This window comes from Glandiceps talaboti, chromosome 19 (assembly GCF_964340395.1).
Source record: "Glandiceps talaboti chromosome 19, keGlaTala1.1, whole genome shotgun sequence".
Classification (NCBI taxonomy): Eukaryota; Metazoa; Hemichordata; class Enteropneusta; family Spengelidae; genus Glandiceps; species Glandiceps talaboti.
This window is the reverse complement of record NC_135567.1, coordinates 2,980,576-3,001,439: the sequence shown is the minus strand read 5'-3', so window position 1 is coordinate 3,001,439 and position 20,864 is coordinate 2,980,576. Positions and strand designations below refer to the sequence as shown.

General features: G+C 34.7%; 1 long non-coding RNA gene across 2 annotated transcripts; it reads left to right on the top strand.

Moving 5' to 3' along the window:
- Positions 1-7,816: 7,816 nt before the first annotated feature.
- LOC144450322 (uncharacterized) lies at positions 7,817-20,467 on the top strand. 2 transcript variants are annotated; one of them, XR_013482229.1, is made up of 3 exons: positions 7,817-8,002; positions 17,593-18,018; positions 20,143-20,467. It is a non-coding gene; the product is annotated as an uncharacterized LOC144450322 (long non-coding RNA). The 2 variants fall into 2 exon arrangements; XR_013482228.1 differs by lacking the exon at positions 20,143-20,467 and adding an exon at positions 19,325-20,105.
- Positions 20,468-20,864: the final 397 nt, after the last annotated feature.

Below are 20,864 nucleotides of genomic sequence, written 5' to 3'. Positions count from 1 at the left end.
ACTATCATAATATGGTATGGTTTCTAAAGCCAACTTAACTAACTACACTACATTTTTCTTACTTATTTTACTTATTTTCAAGAAGTAATTTGACAAATCAGTATACATTATTAACCAGGATATAACACCGGAATAATTTGTACAACTTTTCCTTCACAATACAAGTTCTTAACAAACATCACGCGAACTATACAAGCAGTACAGTCCACGAATGTTTGCCCTGAGTTGTTGCCGTTACTACATATATTCCATTGACGAACTTTACTGTACAAACTAAACCAGTAATAACGTCCGGTTCTACCATCCGTGACTGCTAGCCGTCGACCGCAGAAACATGCATAGACGCTTTTGTGAACGAAGGGAACGGGACGGACTGCTACTCGACCTTTCCATTCTATGATCGCAAGTAACACATCATGTATGATTGGAGCTATTCAGTCGCATTGCTGATTTGAACTGTTGAAATTCGTTTGTCAATCATGTGTCGTTCCTCGACTTCAGTAGAACAATGATGATACCACCTCCACACTTCTTCAGTAAATAACATCGTCATTATAGTTCATCACCATAGTAACTATGTACATCAAGTGTAGTCAGCGTTGATGACCTTTGACCGTTAAATTATCCAACCGGTCTACAGACTCTCCTACACTGCCAAATCGGGTGATCTGTCTGCTGGGACAGTTACTCCGACAATATCTATGCGTGATTGTCAGCACTCTCTGGACTAAGAGATCGAGCTATTCAACTGCAATTACCAGGTGCTGTTACTCATTTTATATAGGAGATTGCTCCTATAAAACTTTTCCCAACAAAAGAAATTCAACACAGTACTATAAATGGGCTCAGTCTATGTTGGTATGTTATTTGTTTACTTGTTCATATGTTTGCTTATTTTTCTGTTTATGTCTTCACTGATAGTGTTACTACTATATATCCATATAGTTCGACTTACTTTCTTATTAGAAATATTGACTTTTTTTCCAACCGTCAATTTGAATGTTAAACATTTTCTACTGCTATTTCCATTGCAACAAAAATACTTATGCGCCAGTACAAGACTACAAGGTTGATTGTTCATTACACAATATTTTCTTATTCTCTCATTTGTATTCCTTACTTTGTCACCATCAAAATCAAAATCAAATCATTTTCATCGTAGGATGAGCAGTTGCAGAAATGAGTGTAAATAAACCAAATCTTCAAATTAACCCTTTGAACCCTAAAGGCCGGTATACCGGCCTATTGGAGTTTGACTTTATATCCGAAAGGCCGGTATACCGGCCGTATCGCCTAGCAATATAACAGCCAATCAAACAACCCGTTACTACACGTGTTTGGCATCCAAACATAGTGATGACGTACAGTGCCGCCATTGTTAACGTCGCTGTGTATTACTTTATCGGACCTTGCTCTTCAAAAATGCCTCGTAGATGTATTACAAATGCTCAAGTGCTGCAAGATGTGCTGAGTTCGGATGAGGAAAATGTGCACGGTAACAATTATGGCCATGATAGTGATTTATCAAGTGAGCATTCTAGTGTAAACGGCGATTTCTGCCACGTTGATTCAGCTACTTCAAATGTTTCAGACGATGATAATTTCGACCTAGCACCTGTTGGCAGAGGGTGTGGCAGAGGGAGGGGGTCGTGGTAGGGGAGGTGGGCGTGGCAGGGGGTGTGGCAATGGAAGGGGACATACTGGAGCTCAAAGGAGAAAATTTTTCCCTCCCCTATAGGTTGGACAGTCAGTTTTTATCATTTATTTATCATTTATTCATGTTTACAACTAAAAAAATATATACGGGCAGACAAATATGATTTCAGAAAGAATATGATATTTCGGAACAGTTACCCTGGGGAGCTCAGGGTATACGTCACGTTACGCTGGGGAGCTTAGGGTTCAAAGGAACACAAAAACTAAACAACGTCGTAAAGATATATGCCTTAGTTTGAACACAAATTTACTTTTACAAATAAAAGCAAAACAAATTTGTTTAACCATGAAAAACGAAAGAAATGTTTTGTGAACATACACATGAACAAACTCTTTTTGACTGTTTTTTATCGACTTGAAATTCCAAGATAGTATTTCTAAATCAACATGTTGGCCTTTATTTGAAAAGGTTATGCAAATAACTGACATGGAAGCATGTAAATTATAGAAACACACAGAGTTTTGGAAACTATTTCTACGACTGCATGTCTGATTGTAATGACACAACTTCAAGTATTTTGAAAAGTACACGTTAGTAAATTTCATTTTTTTTTCTATACGAAACAAAAGTCTGATCTTGGCTGCAATATTATGTACAAGTCACCGGGTGAAAAAACATTGTATGCAGAAAATGTTATGCATTTGAAACTTTTTATTTATTTTGTGTTAGGTTTATTTATTAACATGCATTGAATTTAATTGTTGTGTAGAATTCGCATATCATTAAAATTTAGTTTTGAATAATTGATTTAATGTAGCAATGTACTCTAGGCATTTGTGACAACTAGTGTGACGTCATGACAAGTGCTAGTAGATGACAGCATATGACAAACCCGGTATTGGATATTTATTTTAGATTAATCATATGTGAATGAATCTGTACTTGTTTAGTTACACTGGTTGGAGTTTTAATGAAGCAATTTGGCACAATATTTGATATAGAAATTTAAAGATTAAAAATATATTTGGGTTCAAAGATCCAAAGAAATGGTCCCCTAAGTCTTTTATTTGACTACAACCCCGTTATACGCCTTTAGTCTATATTGCTCATTGAATCAACCTCGAAACACTTATATTTGCATATTGTAATCTCCAGTTAGTTGATAGCTGAGTTGATAAGAAACTCTGTATACAAGCTATCCTCTGGATCCATTCAAATCTGTGATAGACATTACATTGGCACATTGAAAGAGTTCTTGTAATGATTTCTTTATTTGCAATATATCTCGACTAGATGGCAGATGTTTTTGTCTGTACATGATTTTTATGGTGGAATAAAATGTGTTAAAACATACAAATAACTGTCTTATCTTTCATACGAGAGAGAGAGAGAGAGAGAGAGAGAGAGAGAGAGAGAGAGAGAGAGAGAGAGAGAGAGAGGAAGAGAGAGAGAGAGAGAGAGAGAGAGAGAGAGAGAGGAAGAGAGAGAGAGAGAGAGAGAGAGAGAGGAAGAGAGAGAGAGAGAGGAGATACAGACGGACAGTCACAGACAGACAGAGTCAGAGACAGAGACAGACAGACAGAGTCAGAGACAGAGACAGACAGAGTCAGAGACAGAGACAGACAGACAGAGAGTCAGACAGACAGACAGACAGACAGAAAGACAGACAGACAGACAGACAGACAGACAGACAGACAGAGACAGAGTGTGAAATGGTCGTTAATGATACTAATTGAGAACGCTGAAATAGTTTGCTGTAAGTGTTGGGTGTATAACAATTGCAGTCACAAGTGGAGCGAAAGTCTATCACAACAGTTCCTGTAATGGTAATGAAAGTTATGCTACGGGTTAACTTTCAATATGTATCAGGTCAGCTAACCATTACAAATGGGCGACCCTGAACTAGAAACAAACAATTTGTGCTTACAATAAACCAGTGCAAAAAATTCATTTGCAAGTAAATAATTTCACTATGTGTTACAGAAATTATGCCAAACAGATAAAATATCTTTCATTTGGGTAATTAAGATGGGTAATAAAAGGAGGCGCAATACCTGTGATTTGTATAGAGATAAATGTAGTAGAAATCACGTGACTAACATGTATTGGAAAGTGTGTGGACAGACGCCACATTATAGTTGAGGGCGCTGTCAATGTCCTTTAGTAATAGATTGTCAATAATAACACACGCGAGAGAGTAATAACAACATTTCCCAGTGTCACGTGAAAACATCTGTCTACATAAATGAACTAAAATGCTTATTTTCATTATTGATCTATTTTGGAACACTGCTAATAAATGAAACTAGCGGTGTTAAAGTGGCCATGATCAATCAGGTTGTAAAGTGGGTAAAACCAAATAGACTGAATAATTTCATGTAAAATTATTGTCATACCGGTCTGTTCAAATGTCTTCAAAACCACTCATCTTCATCTAACTGTCTTTGTATACCAATTGTGTCGACTATTAAATATTAGTATTGTAATGTAGTTGAGGTGTATTCGTGATGACGATCAATCGATACATTGTTCTTCTCTAACATGAAGCCGTGATAAAATGTTTTATACATTAAAAATAAAAAATAAATACCAAAGCCTCATCCATATGGCCACTTTAAACAGTGAGTAACAACAGTGTACATATCCTAAATATAGGTTTTTGCACGTTGATTATGATGTTTTTATATTCCATTCTGCCATGTAGGCTTAGTCGTTATTCATATATATTGACTATAAAAAATCATACATTTATGATGATAACCAGAGAATATACAGACTCGTTCATCTACATAATCGCTGTGAAATAGTTACTACCTGTCCGTGACATGAAAGAGACGTCTGAAATATGTTTTATCAGTAGACATTTATGAACATTTATTTAATTATATGGTTAGTTTGTGGGAATTAGAATTAAATAGATTGATGATAAACATAAAGTAATAAATGCCGTACGAATAAAGAGGAACGGGTATTCAGAGAGGTCATTATTTGTTTACATCTTTGGGGAAATCCCCGTATGTTTTGTTGAGTCCATCCGGGTCAAAGGTGACAAGGAGATGAATAGTTACTGTACAGTGACGTACATACACTGGCGTACTTGTCAGTTTATAAAGCTTCAGTCAAGCTAGTCTTAGTGTCCTGGTGACGCGTAGAGATAGCTTCCAATCATGTTTAATACTAAGAAACGAAGTGTGCCGTTGGATTAAATCTCAGACTACCACAATTCCCTGAGTGTATACAAACAAGTTGAATTTGGTCAGCTTTTTAGGCTACACATATATCTTTTTATCTATACATTTCTATTCGCTATGACGTCACTGCATTCATCACAGCACCATGCTTCTTCGTTATACCATACTAGTTTTAATTCAGTTTGATCGCAAACCGTACTGCCCTCACTACTTATTTTATAATTGTACGTCTTATTTATAACGACATAATATTAACTAATGTATTTACTTATAATATATATCATAACTTTATGAATTGTGATTCAGACTGGTGTATTTGTAATGACATATACTTTGATTAACGACAGGAAGTACATATTCAACTTGAATGTAGGGTCATAAAATTTACTTGTTGCTTCATTCATTATTGTACATTTTGTAAGTACTAGCATTGTTACTTGTGTTGATGTATATGTTGCACTTTTAAATATTTAAGTTAGATAGTTTTTATAATTCAGTTTCTTTAGATAACATTACCAAGCCATTTGATGAATAATTAGTTGTCATTAGGTGAAGACTAGTTTATTTATTTATTTGTGTTTGCACTTTCTTTAAAAAATAAAGGATATACGAGTTAAATCCATCAACCCAAATACAAAACGTATTTTAATTCTTCGAGATTGTATTTCACCCTGATAAAACTGAGAACTAGTAAGTACAGTGTATCGTTACCTATATCAATTCACATTGTCTGGTACGCCTGTAGAATCAGAACGTGTAAAATTACACACCAGTGTCTTGGCAATTTTTTAAGGTCGTTCTAGTCTGTTGCATTATTTTATGATACATGCAAATAAATGGCGGTCAACTGTCTGCTAAAGTTCATTCTACTTATATTGGCATCGTTATATATCAAGAAACATTTTCACATTTATGAATTATTGTTTTCAAGTTCTGGTGGGTGATGTACAACAAACATTCAATGAATGAAGTTGTAATAGGTGGTCAAAGCGGATATGCCTTAGTGACGACGTTTAGCTGGCGATACCGAATAGTCTGAATGGATCCCTTATCTTACTGACCTTTAGTACCAAATATATGCCGTCTGTCGAATGCACTGACATTACATATAAAACAGTGAAGGTGTATGGAGTTATCACTGCCTCTGTCTGTCTGTCTGTCTGTCTGTCTGTCTGTCTGTCTATGTCTGTCTGTCTGTCTGTCTCTCTCTGTCTCTCTGTCTCTGTCTGTCTGTCTGTCTGTCTGTCTGTCTGTCTCTCTCTCTCTCTCTCCTCTCTCTCTCTCTCTCTCTCTCTCTCACACACACTCTCTCTCTCTCTCTCTCTCTCTCTCTCTCTCTCTCTCTCTCTCTCTCTCTCTCTCTCTCTCTCTCTCTCTCTCTCTCTCTCTCTCTCTCTCTCTGTCTCTCTCTCTCTCTCTCTGTCTCTCTCTCTCTGCTAGGTCGACGTCGCTGTGTTTGCTGTTATGTCTTCGGAAACCTTAACATGTCGACATCACGTTTAAAACATAACCTTTATTGCTCAGTGCCACTAAGGAATAGTATATTGATCAGATAATATCCAATGAAGGACTGGTAATGCTGTACCTTGCAAACTCCATTTGAACAATCACATTTTCACTAAAAACGTGATCACCTCTTTTTTGAGATGACTCCAGGATTACCCTATTTACAGACACTCTGAAATTGGAAAAAAAAACCTAAAAAACATTCAATATTTACAAAACTAGTAAAAATACAAATAAAATAAATAAAAAGAAGATAAAATTACTGAAATTTCGTTAAATTCACACATCAACTATTTCATTTAGGACATCTTTTCTAAAAGTACTGAGACTGGAACATATGTCAGTATTTTGTAAGGTATTGACAAAATTGAGGGTCCTAGGTAAAAACGAGTTTTTCCTTTGAGCAGAATTGAAACGTCGATTCCTGGGGGAGGGGGCACATGAAACGGAACATTGCAACAATATACTATGAGTTAAAAGAGCAATTTAAACATTTATATCAAAAGACTGCATCCAGCAATTTCCTACGAGATTGAAGACTTTGAATATTAAAATATTACTGTAATCGAGGCTTACTATGGCACGAATTTTAGTGATGGTCATTTCAGCTCTAAGGCGAGAGAAGTGGTCGTATTCTACGTGTTGACTGGTTTTACGGAACGTCAGCCATGCATCTTCTTTCTGTTTCAGTAAAATGATCATATCACAGATGTACCAAACAGAATATTTTCGTTTCCTGAGGTATACTGTCATTGAAAGCTGCAAAGAAGATATCGTAGCATGTCTCGACACTATCGTTCACATTTAGCGGATCAAGTATACCACATATTATCATGGATCATATCCCTTTTGGGTCACTTGACAAAGGTGACACGATGACAATAAAATTCACAAATTTGCATTTCTGAAAATATAAAGTTTTAGGTAGTTATCGTCATTATTTATAAAAATTGTTCTCTATATTGTAGAATAGATATACAGGACACTGTCAATCATCTACACCCTGCATCTCTGCCCTTTAACAATGCGAAAATAGCAACAAAAAAGAACAAAATAGAATTGTCGTACTTGTCTGAGGCAGTATTCATGCTATGTTATCTATGACATGTTTATCTTCTCGTATCTGAACAATACATCAACCGTTCTGTTTTACACATGTTATTTAGCATGGCTCATATCCAGCTAGAAGTACTAGCAAACAGAATAATCTACGGTTTTTTATTGGCAGAGGGCGGCTGGGTCACGGATGCTCAGTAGGAAACGATTTGGTTAAAGGTGACATAGTGATGAATAGCTTGCTGTATAGTAAGGTATAGTGGCAAACTTCTGAACTCAAGAGACAAGTAAACTTTATATCAGTCAAGCATGTCTGTTTGTCATGTTAATATGTCATTCTTTGTGATTTGCCTCCATTCATGTTAGCTGCAACGTTCGCAGTGAGTCGGTAGGGGCTGAACCTACCGCAAGTCGTTGGACAATCTAGCTGTAATCAACACAAGTTGTGTCTAGCCATTATAGGCTATAGCTTAATGTTGTGGATTTGACTGTTCTGTTCTTCTGGAATATTCCACCACCTTAACCTAAGGATGACGTAAACGGATTACCAACTTATTGGCTTCCTGGCGGCTGAAAAATGGACTGCGAAATAGTAAGTCACTTTCTTTATTAAAAACAAACATGGTAATTCAAAATAAGTATACCTATCTGTCTAACTGATATATTTATGTTGACGTTAGGATGTTATATTGTCTTAGTGTTAACACTATGCTATCATTAATGGTAACAAGTCAGTGGGTTTGCTAATGGTAACTAGGAGTCAGTGTTTAAGAAGTCACTCTGTCACGTGATGTGCGTGACATCAATATACAGACAATACATACATTCACATTATTTCATAAACTACGTTTTATTGCAATTATGAATTATTCATTTTCAATTGTAAATATAATTATCACATAAATACGTGCATATTTTCTACTGTGTGACGTCAAACAGGGGTGATTTCAGAGCATATCACCCCTGTTCTACCGAACTATTTTTTCTCCGTACTGTTCGAGTGTTCGTGTCAATCCCACGCTACGATCAAGTTTCTCGTAATAATTATGTGCTTTCAAAACGTAAATGCATACATTACGTTACATATATCCTTGGATGACATGAGTTTGATACGTAGAAGTCCTTTTATTTTTATTTGATACATTTTATTCTATTTAAAAATAACGTAGATCGATGTAGCAGCCCGCCAGCTTACTTCCGGTTTTCCGTCGAGCTCAGATCTCCGAACTTACACAACCCGAGAAAATATGATTAAAATGACGGCACAGAAGTCGTATTCAGACAATTCTACTTACGTTTTAAACTAAATTCGATATTACATGCACATCGCAAGGTTATAACCGATAATTTTGGTTGAGAAACCACACAACAGTATGACCGATACCATACATATGGTAAGCTTGACCTCGCGACAGGTCACGCGATTATGTAATTTGCATAGCGATGAAGAATATAGTGCGATGAAATGATGCAGTATTCGTAAAATACGATTTAAAATTTTAGAAAAATACGGGGAAATACTTAGTTATGTGATAAATATATAATCCCATGAGAGCAATGTTAGTTTTACGTCATAATACTCCGCCTACCGGCTCGAATTTGTATTAGTCCGCGGAATCATACTCGGAGCATTATGACGTAAAACTAACATTGATTTCATGGGATTATATATAAGTATACTGAATATACTATTGTGTTTTATTCTTTGTTGGTTGGGTCGTTGGTTTGTTTGTTTGTTTGTTTGCTCGCTTGTTTGTTTGTTTATTTGTTTGTTTGTTTGTTTGTTTGTGTGTTTGTTTGATTGATTGATTGTTGTTGTTGTTGTTGTTTGTTTGTTTGTTTGTTCATCTGTTCATTTTCTTGTTTGTGTTTATGGGTTATCCATGTGTACTTATTGATAGCTAAGCATTGACTCAATAAGTTATACATGCACAAGTTATTTTTTTTAATTTACTGATACCAAACCATGAAATCCAAGCAATCCGCAGAGACTTCATTGAATACAATTTTCAATAAAATCTTAAAGGCAAAAATCATACCACTTTATAACAAGAATTATATATTTGTGTAAGGTTTTTCATATAATTTATAGTGAAGTTGAGTTGTACTGACAAATCTCAAAAACATGGGTTGTCAACATTTACAGACATGAACTATAATGAAGAAGTCCAATAAACTTAATTTGATGATTGTGACCAAAAATGTTCATCAGATTAAATGACTGTATTTACTGTAATTAGACAATGAATACACAAATATGTGAGCATTTGGTAGCAATCAGGTAGATATATAATTGAATGAACCTTTTAGTTTAATTAGGACATAATATCTTGTCATCTGGGAAAGCACACGTGAGATGTCCCCTGATGTCATGTAAGATGTCACCTAATGTATGATTTCTGTAAATATCCTACCTGGCTCAACTAAGCATAACAAAATCTACTGACACAAAGTCAGCTTCACCCTTCTGTTGCCACGCTAAAACTAAGCACAATAAAAGGTACAGAGATAAAACCTGTTTTACCTACATGTAACCCATTTAGGTTGCCACGTCAATTCGTCGGTTATAGTCTAGTTCACGCCATATGTAAATCAGAGTACGTACACTATGTATACAGTACCGACATATTCAGCAGACGACATCAATAAGACTAAAAATAACATGTCATAGAATTGCAGACTCACCTTTCTATTCAAACGTCTGTAAAATTACTCAAGCTTGTCTTACCGTCCCTTTGTTCTCTGTTGACTTTACTAATGGTACCTACACTCTGGATGGAAAATCTCTCTTACAATAATGTATTTATATCTTGATCCATTTTCCTCGATTGATTATTTGTCCATGTTCTTTTGTCTAATTTGTCTCGACATTACCTACTTGTATAAAAGATTTCATTCTTATTCGGAATGAAAGTAAAGGAACATATAAAAAATACTAGTCATTACCAATAACTTATGTTTTGTTGTGACTGCTGTGACTAGTTGACGTGTGTTCCAAGATTATGAAAAAAACATCTCTTTTTCACGACTCGATTATTATCAGTAACTTATCAAAAATCAGACTGTGGTATTTTACTGATGTGCTTTCTTAACGCCTTTGAATAATTACCGGATGCTTGTTAAGAATCGAATGTCAAAGGTCACTTGACAATGAATAGTTCAGCAGAGAATTACTGACATAGTTTCCATTCATGTGGACATCAGTCAGGCTTGTCTTACTGTCATTTAAACACTACAGTTCTTGGTGATTAATTCACGTTACATACAAAGTATGCAGTTGATCAGTGCAGACAGCATTGCACGAGATGGACTGCATTACATCGAATCAAGTCGTCGAAACGTTTCAGATATAACATCGTTGTTTGTTGGATAAGTTATACTCACGTCTGGAACATATGGTTTTTGTTATATACGACATAATGTCAATTAGGTATGTGCATACCCATGACTTTAACAGAAATAGCTCAGCGGGCCAGAGGAAGTGTCTGGATATACAATGTGATATACTATTAAAGCTGCCGTCCACCTTTTATCCAAAAATGCCTACAGCATTTACATTTCCTGAAATTGGATCTAGAATAACCCGTAGTAAGATCTAGTAACACGTGAATATAACATCACATCGCATGCTTTTGGGTCCAAAAGTTTCAAAGAGTTATAATGCGGGAGAGGGGGCAATAACCTTCCTGACCTGACCCTTCCGACCCCTCATTGTAATAGTTTCTGTCTAGTTGTATTAATTTACCTGCTACTTTTAAAATTGACAATATGTCTAGACAATCATATTCTATATACAATCAATCAAACATTATATCAATAATGCATAAAGACAGTAACATCTGAATTACATTCACTGATTTGGGTTTAGGTAAAAACCACTGCTTATTCTTTTACCATCCCACCAGGTGTGTTTGTTACAAGTACAATGAGTGATAGATATATATCTTGTTGGTAAACTAGACTATAGACATTGTAAAATGCAATTCCTTCAACTTTCCCGTCGCAAATTTAAACTTCAATGTATTCTGTTCATCATGTCAAAATGTGTATATTTATTGTGCATATAAAAATGAAATTTTATCTTCATACTTTGTAATATAACACACTTACTTTGGTAATGGTTTACATCACCCACTGTTACAAAAATACTTTTAAAATATAGTCAATGACATAAATCATTAACACGGATAAGATGCTGATCATGCTTTCTAGGCTTACGTTTTCGACTTTGTTGCTTGGAAATTATCATTAATTTTATAATGCAACTTATTTTCTAAAATTTCAAGCTCGAAATAAACGTAGTACATGTCATGTATTATATTTCCGTTATGCCTATATGTTCACATGAAATTTCATACCATTTACATTTAAAATTCAATTTTAGTCGTCAGAAAAGGTACAGAATGGTCAGTTATTACAGCCAGTCAGGAGTACATGGAGCATGACTACCTTCTATGTTTTGGAGGGGTAACCTAGTAAGGAAAGCCTTGCATTTAAAAAAATGAACAGTCAGTGGTCATGTGATATGTATGTCATGCTGAGCTACTTTTTGTTTGTTTGTTTAGAAACATTACCAATTTATATCGCATGTTTTATACTGTCCAAATTCCGATCACCATATTGAATCTGGCTTACCAGCAAGACACCCGTGTCTACCCGGTGAAAATTACTCCATGACAAATGCAAACGTCTGCAATGAAATATAGGTTTGTTAGAGTGTCCATGGCAACATTTCCATACGCATGACACTGAAGCAGATATTCGTGAAAACAATATTTCATTCGTTAACATTACACAAAAACATTATAATGCATAAAGTTTCGAAAAGACACTACATATCATTCCACCAGAACAGGCAGTTCTGTTTGTTTCTGTCGGTATATATATACATACATGTCAAAATAACACATCTTGATGGTCTGACTGCATTCAGATGTAATTTATATGATACAAATAGTTGTTTTTAAACTTCTTCTTCAGTTCTGGAAATTTTTTGAACACACAGTATACTGCAATTGTTCTGAACTCACAGCTGTTAAAATATACTGGATGCTAATGAACAAACAGTCATGTCAAAGGTGACTCGGGAACAATCAGCTCATTGTAAATTATTCCTCGCTTAGCTCTCTGTTCCATCCCTTTAGATTCATTCATCATTTGATGCTGACTGTTTCAGAGCAAATTGTCGTATTTGTCCCCAAATACTAGGAACTCATGTGATTAGTTTTACATCTGTTGATATGTTGAACCAAAATGAAGACGTCTGTACTTAAAAGTCAGTTAATAATTAAAACTTTTCAATTCATTCTTTGAAACAGAATATGATTTTAAAATCGCTAACATTTACACAGACTGGTATAATTCTAATTTTAATATAATCTTAGAAGACACACGTCATAATCATAATCATAATCAAATCATTCAGTATTAATAATGAAGAATGAATTGAACGAATTACAAAGCACGCAATTTGCAATATATTCACTATGACTGATATCATCAGGATTTGTAATTGTACTTTTGACAACCTGATGAACACTTTCCACTTTCGGCAAATAATTATTTTATTGACCTGATAACCAAGTTTTATAATTTCGAATCTTTTATTACGTCTGTAACGTTGTATTTGTTAATTTACTGAGAAAGTAAAGTAAAAATACAGGTTGCAATGCAAAACGTGAAAAACTTCCTATTGCCGTATCGTGTGCTAAATCGCTATTTTTGACACACGTTGTAGGAGTGCTCTGTACAAGAACACTGAAGTGATTATTCCTACTACTAAAAGTTCAAGAAAAGGATAAAAATATATCAGCCGCATTACAAACTACTAACAGGCCACGTGCCAAACATATTAATCTAATACAAAAGGGGAAACCATTCACCAATTCAGTAGCTGAAATAAATACTTTCTGTCTTGTTTAATATTGTGATAGTAAAGGTCAGACCACTAAAACCATTGTGTAAACTAATGTTTATCACTTAAAGGTTTCACCGTGTTACTGTAGTACTGGATATTGTTTTTTTTTTACATATAACTTGATTTCTCACAACATGGGCAATTTTCATTTGAATCTATGCATTAATATACAAATAAATTGTGCTAATAAATATCAAAAGCACTACATTTTGTAAACATGAATTTTCACAATAAATATCTAAACTTGATCAGATCATTAAAAATGAAGTGCATGTTTGGAGTATGTCAACATTGTCACATTTACAATGGATGAAAGTATAAATGTATAATGTATATAACTACAGACAGTCACTGAAAAACCGCGTAATTGTGTACAGTTGTTATATGAGTTAATAATTCAGGTGATAGAATGTGTATTTTCTCTGAAGGTTTTTGTAGTACATTTAAATAAGAAACAGTTTCGAAATTATTTCGAAAACACCAAAACTACAATATGATAGTTTAATTCTGTTTACCCAAGTTAACTAAATTTAGGAAAAATATTGTTCACAATTAGAAAACAATTAAAAAATATAGAAACCTAGTTGCTTTTTCATTAGTAGACATTTTAAAAATTATTATTAATCAAATATTCGGTGAATCTGGTATTTCAAAATTATGTTTAAAAATCATTAAGAGTGCACTTTTAAGTAATTTGTAGTACTGACTAAGAAGGTGAGTGAGTGACCCTTTTCTTAAACTGCTCCTTCAATTTTGAACTGTCTTCCCCACAGTCACCACAAAACAGATAGACAAACTTGCACACATTACACACCTTATTGTATTTACTAGGACATGTTTTTGATCACTGGTAGTAGACTGTTCTCTGGCAAGCAGCTAGGCAAAGCTCGTGAATGATAGACAAAGACATAATGATTTTATTGCAGCCAGAAAGGTCGTTGGCATCACCATCAAATTATTAATAAATAAGCCTGTAATTCCTATCGAATAAACTTGTAATCAACACTGAAATAAACCCATAGTTACTATATAATGATTTTAAACTCATATTGTAGTGTAATGTTTAGAGTTGCATAATGTGATATATACTAGACGAAAATAACTTTCTCATCATTGAAAAAGATTTCATAAGTACTTGTCCGGCTTTTTGTGATTTGGGTGATTTTCAGTGTCATACAGAATGTACATGAATTCATGTAGTTGTTTCGTTAAAGGGTGGTTGAAGTAAATCTGAGTTGTCAGAACAAAGGGTGTGGAAAGGTCAAAGGTGACATCCAGGTAGGCGTGCTTGCAACATGACATTCTCACGTGATCACTTTGTATGACTAAGTTTCACACAATAGGAAGACGAACATTACATTATATCAAGTTCAGTTGTTTCGCAATATGCATGTATACGTCTGTAGGAACAATATTCTATTGTTGGATAAACATGATGTACAGTGTCGCGATCACTGTGTAACATTTAGCTTGTAACAAACCCAAGATGCTATCATCATTCCGTCTATATAATTTATCATTACTTATTGTAGATTATGTACTTGATATTGCACTGATTCGAAACTTCGACGACATTGCTATACAATGGAATTTTGTAGCTCAAATTTAAACTGCACACATTCTATGACTCATATTGTAATTTGTAAGATTAATGTCTGAATTTATAGTTATATGTTTAATGCATTACAAGGCCTCATGTCTGAATTTAAAATGCCATGTATTACATGAAACGTTTCCCTTTCTAGGCGATTTGTTTGTTAAAAGACTCATAGAAAATATTGCTATTATGGACAACAATATTATGATACTGTGATAGCAATCAAACTAATTTTATATTTTATGATCAGCTGAAATACTGTCCATAATTTTATTCATATAATAATCGTGATTGTGAAACTTCTATTGGTTTACAATTGTAGCACTTTTCAAGTGAAGTTTCAGAGTGATATTTGCAAAATTCCACAGTTGATTTTGAAATATACAATGTAGGGTATATGTAATGAACAAATAAACAAGTTGTTCCTGCGTTGTTGTTTACATATGTAATGTATCCAAAGAGTCAAAATAAGTTACACCTGTTCAAATGAAAACACTTTTTATATAGAAGCATTGGTTGACACATATAGTCATTTTCTTGACGTTCTCCTTGTTGTTGTATCTCAGTACTTGGTACACCAATCAGGCTTGAATGGAGAGACCTATATATTTCATTTGCGTAACCTCATTTGATGACAGCTGATGGTTAATATATAACTCATTTCCTTGCTATGATAGTATGACCTGAAGTTTAAACTTTGAGTTTACTTATTTAGAGTTTATGAGATATTGACAGATATTTTAGGAAAACTTGAGTTATAGTGGACATTCATCTTAAGTATTGTAGCCATCAATTGTAACGTATGTCCTTCGAAACCACCTGTTGAGAATAGAAATCATGCCAGGCGATAATTTTATTACTATAGGTCTTACAAAGAATTGCCTAGGTAATAGTACACACTTATCAATTCTATTTGTGAGTGGGATGTATTGTATGAACCAATGTTAAGTCACCTGTCTAGTGACGACTGGGTGAGTAGTTTAACAATCACACCTACCTTGTGGTCACGTGACGACTGTTTTTTTATTCGTCCCTTGCTAAAGATTTAGATGGTCATTTACTAGGGGAAAGTTGAATGCTGGTTTTAAAGTTAACAGTTCTACTGTTCTTAGTAATTATACTATCGTATCACTTACAAAATGAGTAAGGAGTGATCAAATGTTTGTTTGTTTGTTTGTTTGTTTGTTTGTTTGTTTGTTTGTTTGTTTGTTTGTTTGGTTGGTTGGTTGGTTGGTTGTTTGTTCGGTCCGTTGGTCGGTTGGTTGGTTGTTCGGTCCGTCGGTCGGTTGGTTGGTTGGTTGGCTGGTGTTTTGCACATTCTTCTAAACAAAAGAAAATCGAACCCATTATACCTTACCAGTCAGTAGTCTACGGCTGTTAACAATTTTTTATTCCTGATTTTCAACTAATTAATGTTAATGCAATATGGTATATAATAGAAGCCAGTTCTGTCTTTGCACATGTTTATGTTTTAAATCTATTCAAGCATACTTTGACCTTTACCCATTCTTGGATTTAGGTTACGTGTTTTGAAGTCATATTGATATCATAAAACTTGTCCTTTGTTGAGTTACTCTCTATTCATAAGATAAAATCAAACATTGACACGCTAGCGATTACCGTGACAGCAAGTTCCACCTATGTTAGGACTCACATTGCTAATAAAGTAATTGATTCAAGAATAGATGCAGCCAACTGTAAATCCTATACACACGTGTGTATTGTTATCACTGCAACGTACAACAGTCGGTACTGAAGCTGCAAAGGCAACAAAGGACTGTCAGGGTTATTTCAATAATAACAATTAGGTTGATATCATGTTATCTTTGACAACGGGAGGACGCATTCTGCGCCAACAGGCAGACTGTGGGAGGCGCGTAAACTCGCCAAGATCGTAATTCGATCGTAATACGTTGTGTTGGTTGTTCATATCATGTTTGATAGTTGTTTCCTCAAGCCTACATTTACGTGTACGACAGAGGTCAACCCTAACTGAGCATGCATGAACAATTTGTTGACAAATGGCGCCATATTCGGTAGTTTCTTCGCTGTTATTTCTATAGTTTCGTATTCAATTTTGTTTCACCAAAATGGATTTAAAAATGGCAACGCTGGCACACTTTAAAACGGACAAAACCCTTGAAGTGTTTTTCAAGATGCCGACAGTGAAAATGATTCTATTGACAGCAAAACTAGTCAAAGGGTAATACAGAAGTCAAACTTCACATGATGATTCTAGTTGAAGCGGAACCCGTAGAACATAGTCAGGAAGGTAGGCCAGCTGTGAGAAGGGTACGATATATGTGCAATAGACCTAGTGACACACGTCGCAACGATGATAGGGACATCCCGTGAATGTTATACGATGTAAATGAGAATGTTTTGTTCTTAATTTTAATTGACTAATGAAACAGTAAGTTATCTCGTTTTTACCTCAAACTCATAAACAATTTCCTAGATTATGGCCATCCAAAATATCAGTGTGTAATATCTGTAGTTGGGTTAATCTCTATTCATAAGGTAAAGTTGACATTTGTATTACATTTTTACTTTGCTATCATCACCAAATCTTCTCAATAATTTTAACAGATTACGTTACACTTTAACTATGTCCTTTAATCAATCTGAATGACATTTTGATAGTTTTAAATTGATTTTATTTGGACAGATATGTCAGTTGCGTCAAGCTCTATTTCCAATGCAACCAGTGTAACCTACACATCTGGTGGATCGGCACAAACTATCAGCATCACCCTGGGGTTAACCGTACCAGGAAGTAGTAATAGACCCCGTCACAAAGATTGGCGTCTACTTTACCAATAATGCTGACTTTAAAGCCAGTGGAATAACAAAATCTACTGTTGTGGAGAGGACATTCACTTCAGCGATTACTGTGAGAGCTGGTTCCACTGATGTCAAAACCTTCATTGCCGTCCAAACCATCGACTTAACACTAGATGCAACCAACTGTAAATCCTATACACACGTGTGTATTGTTATCACTGCAACTGGTGATATAGATGACATCAATGACTTTGGTTGTCTACCTTTCGTACGACTGTTGGTACTGAAGCTGGAACAAAGAACTGCAAAGGTAATGCACACTTTAATTGACTAAAGTTCTAAGCCTCATCAATATATTTGGAGACATAATAATGCTTATCAAGACGACAATGTGTGTTCAAATGTCAAACATAGGCGATTTTAGATGTAAAAGTAATCGACACGTTCTGTAACCATTTACTGTAGAAACATTGTTATCATGTTCTCGTGTTCAAAGTCATATAATATTCCTCAAGTAAAGGTAACTGGATTCTCTTTCACATCATCAGCTTTGTCATCGCAAAGATCCTGCTGTGTCTGATTGTTCACAGTATTTAACTGAATCTTACAATCATTCAGTAACATACAAAGAGATAGTCGAGGAGTACACTTGTATATAGTAAATTTTAAAATCTGTGAATTGATTCACTACATTACAGACAGAGTGATATAGATGTACCAGTCATTCAGTAACATACATAGAGATAGTCTAGGAGAACACTTGTATATAGTAAATGTTATAATCTGTGAATTGATTCACTACTTTACACACAGAGTGATATAGATGTACCAGTCATTCAGTAACATACACAGAGATGGTCTAGGAGAACACTTGTATATAGTAAATGTTCTAATCTGTGAATTGATTCACTACATTACAGACAGAGTGATATAGATGTACCAGTCATTCAGTAACATACACAGAGATAGTCTAGGAGAACACTTGTATATAGTAAATGTTATAATCTGTGAATTGATTCACTACTTTACACACAGAGTGATATAGATGTACCAATCATTCAGTAACATACACAGAGATAGTCTAGGAGAACACTTGTAATTGTATACCTCAATAAATTACTGTCTGTCTGACTATGCATTATTCAAACTCTCATGTATTCAGAAAATATGTGAACGGCATTTAATCTCTCATTTGACAAGATGGTATAATCAAGATGAATGAATTGATGGTGAACCAGTCAGTCAGTCAGTCAGTCAGTCAATTAGTTAATTTCTTAAGTCAGTCAGTCAGTCAGTCAGTGATCAGTCAGACAGACAGACAGACAGACAGACAGACAGACAGACAGACAGACAGACAGACAGACAGACAGACAGACAGACAGACAGACAGACAGACAGACTGACAGCCAGCCAGCCAGCCAGTCAGTCAGTCAGTCAGTCAGTCAGTCAGTCAGTTAGTTAGTTCGTTAAGTTTGTTGGGTAGCCAAGCAATCAATCAAGCAGTCACTGGTATATGTACATGTAAAGGTTCCAATGTCTATTTTCAACTAGTGAAGTACCCTTGCTTACATTCATGATATCCAATGATTAATGTAGTAACATTTATTTCTTTACAGAGAGTGAAGTAACCAACCAATATACAATATTAATCAGGATATGTCACCTGGATACTTGTACATCATTCTCAAATCAATACTCTTAACTGATTATACGCAAATCGTACATGGATTGCATTCCACTCGCTGTACCTATAGTCCCTAGATTACTGTTGTCATGACATTTCAACTCTCACCTTTCTTTCATGACTCTAGCTTGACAACCCTTCATGTGTAACATCAATGAAAGAAATTGTTAAGGTGACAAATCGTTGATGATATTGTTGCTTAATTGTTAGGACTACACCTATTACTACTACGTTTGCAAGGATTAACTTGTTCATTCTGAATGACAAGGTGAAAGTTAACCCATGACCTGTACTATCGGATTAATACTACTACCCTATGTCTCAATAACGAACCTTGTCATCCATGACTGAACCCTTACAAGTATTCCATTCTTGCAAGTGAAGGACGCCACGAACGACAACAATCTTATACGAGATCACAGAATAAATTGTATTCAGACTACTACTACCTTTCCAACTGTAGAACTACTGGTGATTGTATGTGTGTCAATTTTACTGTTCCACTGTTATTGTTGTGCTTTGTCATTTTGTTATTTTTCTTATTTGTTATAGTTTCTATGGCAATCTTGAACATCGAATATATACACCTACAAGTACGAGTGTGCTTGTTAGTCACTAAGGGGATACAAGCTTGACTAGCTTTGCTATTTCTTGATCCCTTTTGCCATTTATTCTGTATGTGTATCTTTTCGAGAATAATTTTTATTATTATTATATTGGTGAATAAACTTATTATTATTTATTTCATAGTGACAGCAAGCTGCAGTATATGAAATAATCATATGCTATCGGAGCTATATTGTTGTCTTGTCTATAAATACCATCGAGTGTATTCGTCTTTCGTGAATTGTGGTGTGCAGACAACATGACAGATATTATGCTACAGGAACGACATGTACCACTGTCTACACAGTTCATCACATTTGTGACGATTTCCTTCAAATTACCCTTAAACTTTGAACTTTGAACTTTATACATAGCATAGCTACTAAGTCGCATTGCCTTAATAGTCAATAGCTTGGACTCAGCTGTTGAAGCAGTTACTTCGGTACTATCAATATGTGCTACTGACTACTCACTTTTTAGTTTTCGCTCATATTTAGATTTATAAAAATATCAAAAACTTTATTTTGATGATATTTTCATTTTCACCAAGAATTTGAAGAAATCGATGGATTTACATCATATTTTCAAATCTACATGTAAATAAACAATCATCCTACACTTGATTTTTAAAGTCGGTTTTAAATTTGTGTTTTTTGGATGTACTCCATCTTTTCACAATTCACAGATAAACTGTTACTATGCATGTTTATTTATTTATTTGTTTATTTATGTTTTTGTTTATTTATGTTTTTGTTATCCTATTCTTAGAAGCCTAAATACCTAATTCTAGAATACTGTATTCTTTTAATATAATTTTCATCAAATAAAAGCAGTGTTTTCTACAAACACACAGTACTAATACTTTT